This window comes from Phyllopteryx taeniolatus, chromosome 15 (assembly GCF_024500385.1).
Source record: "Phyllopteryx taeniolatus isolate TA_2022b chromosome 15, UOR_Ptae_1.2, whole genome shotgun sequence".
NCBI classification, from domain to species: Eukaryota; Metazoa; Chordata; class Actinopteri; order Syngnathiformes; family Syngnathidae; genus Phyllopteryx; species Phyllopteryx taeniolatus.
This window is the reverse complement of record NC_084516.1, coordinates 1,681,567-1,692,816: the sequence shown is the minus strand read 5'-3', so window position 1 is coordinate 1,692,816 and position 11,250 is coordinate 1,681,567. Positions and strand designations below refer to the sequence as shown.

General features: G+C 42.9%; 1 long non-coding RNA gene across 1 annotated transcript; it reads left to right on the top strand.

The window, feature by feature from the left end:
* Nucleotides 1–4,148: 4,148 nt before the first annotated feature.
* LOC133490045 (uncharacterized) lies at nt 4,149–11,121 on the top strand. The gene is made up of 2 exons (XR_009792095.1): nt 4,149–6,522; nt 10,683–11,121. It is a non-coding gene; the product is annotated as an uncharacterized LOC133490045 (long non-coding RNA).
* The last annotated feature ends 129 nt before the right edge of the window (nt 11,122–11,250 follow it).

The window sequence follows — 11,250 nt, the reverse complement described above, 5'->3', positions numbered from 1 at the left end:
AAAGCCCTTGCGCTAACTTTCCCGCACAAACTTGAATGCGCCATGGGGACATATATCGACTACAGGTCAAGTGATGGAGGGTTACGTGGGCAACACTCGCCGGCCGTTGATTATTGGTCTTTTCCGACTTTTCCAAACTAATAAGAGGCACGATCAAGCATTTGCAGAGTGCACGCGTCCTGCCGGACTTAATTTATATTGAGCGAGCGAGCGGGCGGGGGTACTTTCGCAGGGGGCGGGGGCGTTTGGGTGCTGCTACTGGCTAATTTGCAGTTTAATCAGCGTTTGTAATGAGAGCCGCTGATTAGCGCAGGTTGGAAATAAAAGAGAATTACAAGGAACGTCTGTCAGAGTCCGGTGATAATTCACCGCTAATTGTCATGATTGGAGCCAACTGGATGACTTTGGGATACTCCACTGGCCCCCTCCTCATATATATGTGCCTGCTCGTGCTGAGCCAAAACCAAAAGTAAAATAGCAAAATATGTGCAGAAACTACGTCAATGGAATACTGGCCCAAGTAGTTTTACCAACTCACAACCTTCAAATCGTCTCTCCCCGTTGAGATGCATGGAAATGCCGACAAAAAACACCAACAACACTTTTTGTAATGTATTTTTTTATTAAGAAAAATAACACTCTACAGTATTGTACCCTAAAATATATATATATATACAGTAATAACGTAATTAAACAGAATGTCCAGAATTAAACAGTCGGCGCATCATGATTTCATGCTTAATGCCCATTGACATTGTGCTGCTCCTTCCGGTGTGCCCGCCTTGGCCAACAGAGGGCGGTATAATACAGACGTACGTAATACACGAAGAAGACGGTCACAACCGCTCAATAGGCTGCAGTAATATTAGTCGATCGTCGCAGAGGATCAAGAATGTATGCCTCATTGGGTTCAAATAACCGTCGCTTAAAGGGTCATAACTACCGCGACAATGGCGCCAGTTTGGTTAGCCCATCTACAGTGTTTTGCATCGTGTGTTAGCATCAAGCTAAGTAAGACGGTTTAGTTCGAATGGCAAGAAGCCGCTGGGCCCTTTTTCAAAAGTGGGTTTCGCCATCTGCTGCCCGTTGTGCGCTTCGCCATTGAGCACTTGTAACTCAAATTTACGCTCGCAACTCAAGAACAAAAATTGTCAGGGCGACAGCTTGTCTCTCGAAAAACTCTGAAGCGAGACTATTATTATTACTCGATGACTATTATTCGATATACTGCTGGGCTTTCTTCATATTTGTGAGCGCGTGCGTTACCAAGCGAGGGAGCGCCCGGCAGAAGGGGACCGACTCCAACGGCAAACAAAACAGTTCATTTCGAGCTGAAGAGGAGGCTGGAGGGGACGTGTGCGGGTGGGGGGGGGGCGGAGCTAATGCGGCCGCGCGGGTGGGCGGGGGGGAGACGGGGACGTGTTGGGGGGCACGCGCCCGCTCGGGCCGCTGCCTGAATAGCAAATGTGAAATTAGGCAGAAATGTGTGCATGAAGGCCCCTCGCTCAATTAGCCGTTTGCAGGGAGCGCGGGCGAAAGGAGGGTTGAGGAAAGGAGGGATGGCGAACACGCCTTCCACAAGCGCTCACCACGTCGGCGAGTCAGCGGTGACGGCGCGAGACGATTTTTTTGCCGGCAGCGAGGACGGAGCACCGCTCTCCGTTTGTATGCGTCGCTGCTCCGCGTGTGCAGAGTAGCGCGTGTTGACGCCCTTCCCTCAATTCTTCAGTCCTTCCACCCGCCCTCCTTCCTTGCTTCCCTCCATCCTTCCTTCTCCACATTCCTGGCTCATTCTTTCCTTCCCTCCCTCATCCTTCCTTCTCTTGCTTCCTCCATGACTCCTTCACTCCCTGCTTCCTTCTGCACACCATCCACTCACTTTTTCTCCTTTCCTTCCCAACCTCCACTTTGGCCTCATCCTTCCTTCCGTCGCGTTCGTGCCTGCCGGTGCGTGCGCGCGTCTAAGCACGTGTGTTGATGGCGCACGCGTGTCGATAACCGCATAATTGGGTGCGCGCGCGTAGCCGGAGCTGGCGCACACTCATTCATCGAGTCAGCAGAAGCGTGCGTCCACGATGACCTCTTCCGAGCTTCCCGGCGGCGCGAGGGAGGGCGAGGAGGTGACAGGTGGCTACATGAAACCTTCGTGGCGAGGGTCTCGCCGCTTTCACATTATTCATCTTCCTTCTCCTCACATCCTCGCCGCCGCCGGGAATGCTGGGTAATTACCTCTTAGCTCAGTGCGGCGTAGTGCTCCATTATGTCCCCACGCCACCTTTGGAGTTGGGGGCGGAGCGCGTGGGGATGTAAACGATGTTCGCGCTTCAAAACATCGGCAAAGCGTGCGAGACTTCAGCGAGAGGGCAGACGAAATGGGGATGGCTGATAATAATCAAATAATCAATTGATTAGGATGACGTTTTGCTCGAGAGTCGTCGCGTTTGCGATGACCCAAAAATCGAATGTTGTGCCGTTTTACGGTCGCGACGAGTTTGTGTTCGACGGCTGCCTCGAATGGCCACTTCAAACCCAAACGCGGCTTTTCGAGGGTGGGCTCACGGTCGACAAGCCCACCGGGTTTCATGTTGAATTTGGCAAAACAAAGCAAGGGTCAAAATGGCCGACTTCCTGTTTCCTATAGGGAGTTTTGTGTGCGTCTATTGTGTTAAACTGGCATTTGGGGCTTATTTCTTTTCAAATTTTGCACAAGGCACCATTGAGTGCATTTGCCCAAAAAGGCCGCTCCAAACCAAGATGGCCGACTTCCTGTTCAATTTGGAGCAAGGGTCCTTGAGACATTTTCCGCGAAGCCGGCCGGTGTCGGGGGCTATTGTTTTCAAATGTGTCCGAGTTTCCGGGGCGACCGAATAAGCGAAGGCCGCGTCAAACTAAGATGGCCGACGCCCCGCGTCTGTTCAAGCCTCTCCTCGTCGCGTCTCGCGAGGATTTTTTCCCGCTATACGCGGAACGTCACGTGACCAAACCCGGAAAACAGGGTTGCGAACTTCCACGACTTCCAGTTTGACGACGTGTTTGTTTGAAGCGCAACTCGCTGATATTTAGCGGGTTTCTTCGGACAAAAGTTAAATACATGCATCTCATTTATTCATACAAATATGATATATGTAAACACTAACATAGCCTAAACAGCGACTATTGTGGGTGGTGATGTATATGCGCATATACCGCATTGATTTATTGAAAATACACAAATATATCATTAAAATACATCATCAAATTGCAAATAATCAACTTCAAAATATAATAAAATTATCGTTTTTAAATGTTCTTACATTATGAAATTAATCACATAAACAATCGTCTTAAAAAATAGATTGAATTATTATTCTATTAATTATGCAATTTTACATAAAGTACAAATATATTGGGTACATAAGCAATGCATTTTTTTGTATTTAATTCAACAAGTGGTCAATTTATGAAATTAAATAAATAAACGTTACAAGAATATGAATTATTATTTTGTTAGTAACATGATTTTACATAAAATAAAACATTTTAAATGTTCTTTATTTTATTCAATAATTGTCAAATTAATTACAATGAAATAATTGAAAAATAATAAACTTGAAGAAATTGCCAAAATTATTTTATCAATAAAAGTATTCGTAAAATAAACTAAAACGTTTTTATTTTATTAAATAATTGGTGAATTAAAGGATTATTTTATTGATATTTTTTACATAAGCAATTTTAAATGTTTTTATTTTGTTAAATAATTAGCCAATTACAAATCATAAATAACAAGCTTAAAAATAGGGTGAATTATTATTTCAATCATAACAATTTTACATGAAATACAAAAATTATGAAATAAACCATTTTAAATGCTTCATTTTATTAAATAATTGTTAAATTACAATTAAAGAAATTAGAAATTGTCAACCTAAAAAATAGTGTGAATTGTTTTTAATGTCTTAATGTAGTTTACATGAAATGCATAAATATAAACAAATTTTGTATGCATAAAAATAAACAATTACAATACTTTAAAAAATTATACAGCTACACATTTTATAATACAGCGCCTTATGAAAAAAAAAATTTAAAAATGAAAAATAAAAAAGTGATCAATTTTGCCTTCTTTTGTGGTTAATTTGAACACATTACATCAAACAATTAAAAAAACGAGCATGAAATATTGTCAGTAAAAAATATCTCTATATATTTTATTATATTTTATATATATTTATTGTATTTATTATTTAAAAAATATATATATATATTTTTTTTAACCTGATCTGCAAATGACGACGTCTGGTCATTTAAAAAAATGCAATAGGAGCCTTGAACACAAAACCTTGCAATTTTTTTTACGTGAACGTGAGCAATTTCCTACAGTCCCTGAAGGCCACACGTGCCAGTAAGAGGCCAGCGGGCGGGGCATGCCGCGGGCAACGCCGCCCCCTCTCCCTTCCTGTTCTGGCGCTCTTCCGGGCGCTTCCGAGGCCGGGAGACGGGCGAGTCGCGGGAGTAATAAAGAAGGCGAATCAATAGGGCATGCGAGGAAGCCGAGGTGGCGCCATTCATCACGCCGCCCGGCCGGCTGACTGGCGTCGTCCATCATGCTCAATGAGGCAGCAAATAGGAAAATGACTATTTGGATCAAACACATCTGCACTCATCCGCCCGCCTCTTTTATTCCCATTAACTGCGCCCCTAAAATCCGCTTGTTGTTTTGCCCCCGCCACGTTTGGGATTTTTTTATTTATTTTTTGCGCCGTATTTAAAAGCAACTACCTGGGCCTTCAGTGGGGACTTAAGCCACCTATTAATAGCAACACTATCCCTAACCCTAACGTCAACGCAATGAATACTATCAAAAAAGGTTTGCTCTGGCTAACCAATCAGATAAGGGACCAATGCTGACATCATCGAGGGCCACCGCTCTGGCCCTGTGAGGGCGAATTAGAAATGTGATTGGTTAAAGAAACCAACTGCATTGCTAATGCAGTTTTTCCTTGCGTTGCGCCAGCCGCACGACTGATTGCGAAGGTCCTGGGCAGATTACACTGACATGGCAACGCATTGAGGCTAACATCTGATTGGACAAAAATATCTCATACTCTATCCAATGTAAACCAAACAAATACTTTTTATTGGGGTGGTGGGGGGTGCTTAAAAGTTATCCACCATTAATATTCAAATTTAAGAAACAATCCAATCTGAGCTTGAAGCTAATGCTAACATGCTAACTTGCAATGTTTGGAGATATTACGATATGTGGCGACATTATGAACATGTCCTCTTCTACAAGAATGAATTAGATGACAGTTGCTGGAGACTAACCAACCAGATTTCAAATTTGATGAGCTGGCGACCGATGACGTCAGCGTTTTCCCGCCCTCCGATTGGCTGGTCTTGAGCAAAACGCTTCAAGTCGCCAAAAACGTCTGCACACATGAATACGTTAAATAATCAGCATCTCTGGCGCGTTCCATTCAAATGTTTGTTTTTTTGCCACGTGATTCGAGAAATGTTGATCGTGAACTGCTGCAGTTGATGAACATCGTTATGTTACGTCGCTTTTTTGGGTCGATTGCCGCTTTGGATCATTGTGACGGCGGTGCGACTGGCTGCGGCCTTTGAGCCCTTATGAAGTCATCACACTTCTATTTTATGAAGGCTCGTTGATAAATAGCCCCCCCGGCGGCCCCCCAGCACCCCGCCGACACGCTCGGGCGGCCGCCGCCCTCATTCCGCACTTGACTTGTTTACACAGCGGCGGCAGGCAGGAGGATTTCCACGGATTAAACAAATCACCGGCCGACGGGAGACATCCATAACGCGCTAACGGGTCACTTACAAATGTGTGTGTGTGTGTGTATACTATTAAGGGGGGCGGGGGGTCCACACGTGACCCCCCCCCCCCCAACCCCCTCAGCTTTATCATCCCAAAGAGGGCCAAGGAGGAGACAAACATGCTTTTCTTATCTTCCGACCACTTCGAATGCTTTCCAACCGTTCAGCGAGCGCTCGCAAGACGTCAAATGATTTTGCTGAGTTTTATTTCTGTAACAAGGGCTCATCAAAGCTCATCAAATCTTTCTCTTCTTTTGTCTTCAAAAAAAAGTATCTTATTTGTCATTCCTGTCAATTACCTTTTTTTTTCTCTTTTTTTTTGGGTGCCAATTTTTTTTCTTTTTTAAACAAAAGGTTTTGTTTTTTTTGCCATTCAAAAAGCAAATTGTGTTTTTTGTCGACATTTGGACATTTTTCTTATTACAGTACTCGTCTTTTTGGTCCTTTTTATTTTGAACATTTCTTTTTTGATAATAATATATATAATAAAATAAAATAATGCTCTTCGGTCATTATTTTTCCCGTCGCTCAAGACGCTTCAAGTGATATGAAAAATGTGTCATTTGACATTTGTTCCTGTACGTTTGAGTGTGCTTTTGTGTGTGTTGTAATATTGTGTATATGTGTCAGTTTGTGTGTGTTTGTCAGGCTGTCTTGTGTCCCTGACGTTCCAGGGAGAGGACGCCCCCCCCCCGTCAGGTGAGCACATGAATAATACATCTCCCCTCTTCCTCATGACAGACCCCCATCTTCCTCCTCCTCCAACGCCGACTGCATGGCTGCTAATCAAAAACGACACATCCTCATGTCCAGGCAGACGACACGCGCACACACACACGCACACATCGAAACGTGGATTTTCCCGCAGGCGGAGACTCCCCGTAGAAAACGCCGCCCGGGTGGAATTGGACTAATTTATTTGCTTACAAGTTTAGTTTTGACAGCTGACCCCCCCCCCCCCCCCCGAAATCAGTCGAGGGCGTACGGAAGGGGAACTAAAATGCTACCTTGACATACAAGTGCCCCAAGTGTCATCTCTCTCTCTCGCTCTCGCTCGATTGTTTGCTTTGTTGCCAGCCAAAATTGGAGTTGAAAATCAGACATGGAGGAAGTCCCCCTCGCCACTAGTTGGCGCTACACTGCGGCGGTTTGACATATCGGCGGCATATGTGACATATTGACATATGTGTGCCCCTGCGACTGACTGGCGACCGGTTCGGGGCGTAGTTCGCCTTTCGCCCGAAGTCAGCTGGGTCATCATGAGCGCCGTTGAGATCGGGCCCGACCAATATGGATTGTTTGTGAAGACGACGCCCGTTCAGATATTTGACAGAATCAAATTTCCATAACTGATCAAGCAGCAGATTGATTAAAAAAACCAAAAAAAACTCATTTTAACACTTCAAACAAATTCGGATATGAATTACAGGCAGAACATTGGAGCATCTTACAGTACTTTGTCCATTAGTATTTGTTTAACTTGACAAGAGAAAGACATTTTTGCTGATCTGAAAAGGACTCATAGCAGCGGGCCAATTCATCAGTCAGGCCTGAATAAAAACAAGAAAAACATCTTTTTACGTTGGGTTTTACAGGTTATAGGTCACATATGAATTTAGAAATGATTCACCTTGGTGTCTTTTTTGGGGGGGGGAAATCACAAATGTTTGTATGCTCGTCGCTGTTAAAGTAGCGATTGTTTGAAGGTTTCGAATGAGCGTAATATCGATTTCCGTGAACCCATTTATGATGTCTGGCGTTATATGTTAGCATTGAGATAGTTGCTAGCTGTTTAAATGTTTCATCCTCATATTTCAGTGGAAATGACTGAAAGTATTTTTCAAAAATGATATGGCGTCTCCACGGCATATTGCGAATTTTGCCCAATCGGAGGTGGGCCCGGAAGGTATCCCTGTATTGAAAGCATCACCCGCTTTCCCCCCGATCCAATCAGCGCTTTTAATGACTTTCTACCTGGCGCCTTCCATCACGTCCTCCTCCAGCCTAATTAGTATGCATTATCAATTAACAGACTTAATAGGACGCAGATTGATCGGATCCTGGCGAGATGACGGGAGGAGGGGAAGGGGACGCTCAAGCGGGGGAAGTTGAGCCGACGCGTCCGCGCCCGTGTTCCCAATCGCACCGCGCGAGTGTCCTCGGTGTCGGCCGCAGTTGAGCCACGGCGGGACAATTCCGCGTTTGGCATCTTCCGGAAACATTTTTTGTTCACGCTTGCTTCTTATTGAAGAAGGATTTAAAAACAAGACACAAATTATTTATTATTATTTGAAGATCATTTTTTTGTTGGAAAAAAAGGCAATTTAATTCATAGATTACTACTTTTTTCAGTAAAAAAAAAAAAAAAATTTTCAACCTTAATCTAAGATTGATTTTTTTTCTAAATAAAATAAACATTTCTTTAGATTACAAATGAAGTTTTTTTCTTGAAAAGAAATCTATTATTACAAGATTGATTTATTTCTAAATAATAAACATCACAAATGAAAAGAAAGATCAAAAACAGATTCCTCCCTAATTTCCTAATTTCCTCATTTGAGAAAAAAGTGACTATTTTTTGTAAGATTTCTTTCCTCCCAAAATAACTCAAGATTATGTTTAAAAAAATACTTAAAATATATGCCGTGATTTCCATAATTTTTAATAAGTTTGACTCATTTCCAGAAAATAAATTCCTGTAAAATATTTATTTTTTAAAGAAAAAAGTGACTTTATTCTTGTCTCCATTTGAATGTGCAACCGATAAAGTACTTTTCCCTCAGTGTAGTCAGAAATGTGTATACAACTTTATTGTCATTATATTCTTTATTCGTGAACATTTGACGATTGACTTTTTATTCCTGCAAGTTTACTTTTGTTTAAGTTTTATCATACAACCACATTTTTGACATTCGTACAACTTATCTTTCCGTAGTTCAGATAACTACTAATTGGCAGGTTTCTGAGAATAATGCGGCCTGTTAGGACCCCAAAAATCCCCAAATAAGTGAAATCTCTTCAAGCTGAAAATGACACTTTATTCACAGAAAATTACAACTGACAATAAATTGACTTTATTCCTGAAAAAAAACGACTAAGCATTCTCTCTCAAATTGCCTTCTGTTATTTTTATTTTTAGAAAAAAAATACAGAACTTTATTCTTGTAAGATGATCTTTTTAAATGTACTATTCTTGTAAATTTGACACAAATTGTAAAAGACGAGTACTTTTTCCCCCCGCTGAAGCAATCTGCTAGGTTACGACTTTCTCTGAAGAGCACGTGAATGGATTCTCGTAAAATCAAGATATTCCACAAGAAAAACTAGCTTTTTCTTTCCCTCTCTAAAAAAATAAATAAATAAAGGTTTATGCTGAAGAAAAAAAAAAAAAAAAAAAAAAAGCAACTTAATTGTGTTGCGCAGCACTCTTTGGTAACATCCAGCAGGTTTGAGCAAATATTCCAGCTTCCAAGGTAATCCAATTAAAAATGTCAAATTGTGATCTAGTACACAGAACATAAAAGAATATGCGAGTGCGTGATGTATATTTCTGTGGCATTCTGCCTTAATTTTGATTTATGATGCAGCCATAAGTAAATCAATCAATCAAAAAAAGGTGGGAAAATTCTGGCTTGGTTCCAAGGGGAATGCGTGCTTAAATGTATGATGTATGTATAGAAATATGTATCCAACATTTCACAAGTCATTTGGGTGCGTCGCGTGCCCGTTTTTAAAATTATCGTAACAGCGACATTCAAATTCAAATAATTGTTTTTCCACCCAATTGAGCTTTGCAGGTCATAGGTCACATTAATGGTGGAAAAAAAAGTTGGTCTCATTTATTTTATTTATTTTTTTTAAATTTCACCCAAAAAATGGCAAATGAAGAGGGGTGTGCTGACTTTTTCTATATCGTTAGATGCTCTGTTTGTATGTGTTGCTGATCCGTGTGCCTTAAAGCGGCAATTATTGGAAGATTTAGAATGACCGTAAAATCGATGCTAATTTTTCCGGCCGATTTATGGCATTTCTCATTCTTTGTTAGCGTTAGGCTAGTGCACTTCCGTAAGATGAAATGACACGCTTTGGTTGAACATCTTGGTGTGTGCGTGCAGAGTTTTAAAGCACCTGCGGACCTTTTAATGGACTCCGCGAGCATGTTAACAGGATTATCAAGAGATTAGGACGCGATGATATGATCTGGGGGCGTAATCCTCTGCGTGCATTTGGCCACATGTGCGCGGCCTTTTCACATGCTAACTAGCGTGGTAATTGTCCCGACAGGGAGTCCATCCACGTAATCCCTCCGCCATTGAAAAACCACCCTCACTCTGCATTTAGGCCATCTCAATGACAAAGGAGCATTTAAGTCCCCGCCCGAGACCCCACTTCCTTAAAAAAAAAAAAACCCGGCCGGCCAAGCGTAGGTTAATTGAAGGTCATGCTGTGGGCGTGCGCGTAAGGATTTTTAAATGGACAATTAGCATTCAGATGAGCGGCTGTGCACAAACACGAATAATACATACATACTAATAATCCATACGTTCCAAATATGTCCTGAATGAGGGGAACAGTTGAAATTTGGAATAGTTTGAAATCAGGAGCGGTGAATATGTAAAATATCTCATCATTTGGGAATTCTCGTCTGAAAACCTGGAAACGTACGACCGGAGTCAAGAGTTTGGTCCGCATATCCGGCAGTAAGTCGGACTCGTTCCCGGTGAGGGTTGGACTCCCCCAAGGCTGCCCTTTGTCACCGATTCTGTTCAGAACTTCTATGGACAGAATTTCTAGGCGCAGCCGAGGCGTCGCGGGGGTCCGCTTTGGTGGCCTCAGTATTGCATCTCTGCTTTTTGCAGATGATGTGGCTCTCGATTTACCGGTGGATCTCCGTTCCTCCCCTCACCTATGGTCACGAGCTGTGGGTCGTGACCCAAAGAACAAGATCATCTCAGAGGAGAGCCACTGCTCCTCCACATCGAGAGGAGCCAGATGAGGAGGTCGGGGCATCTGATTCGGATGCCTCTGGGTGAGGTGTTCCGGGTACGTCCCGCCGGGAGGAGACCCCGGGGACGACCCGGGACACGCCGGAGAGACTACGTCCTTGGGCTGGCCCGGGAACGCCTCGGGATCCCCCCGGAAGAGCTGGACGAAGTGGCTGGGGAGAGGCAAGTCTGGGCGTCCCCGCCACCCGACCTCAGATAAGCGGGAGAAAAATGGATGGATGGATGGAAACTTGGAAATTTGGAAAATAGCTCCCGAGATGTCCTGAATGAGATAAATATGTTCAAGTTGGAATGGTCTGAATCTGTGGAGGAATGTGGAAGGGGCGGTAATATGTCAAATGTCAAATATCTTGACAGTAAAACAAAATCAAGCACCCAAAAAAAAAAAAATCTATATTCATTTGTTAAAATGGAATATGTG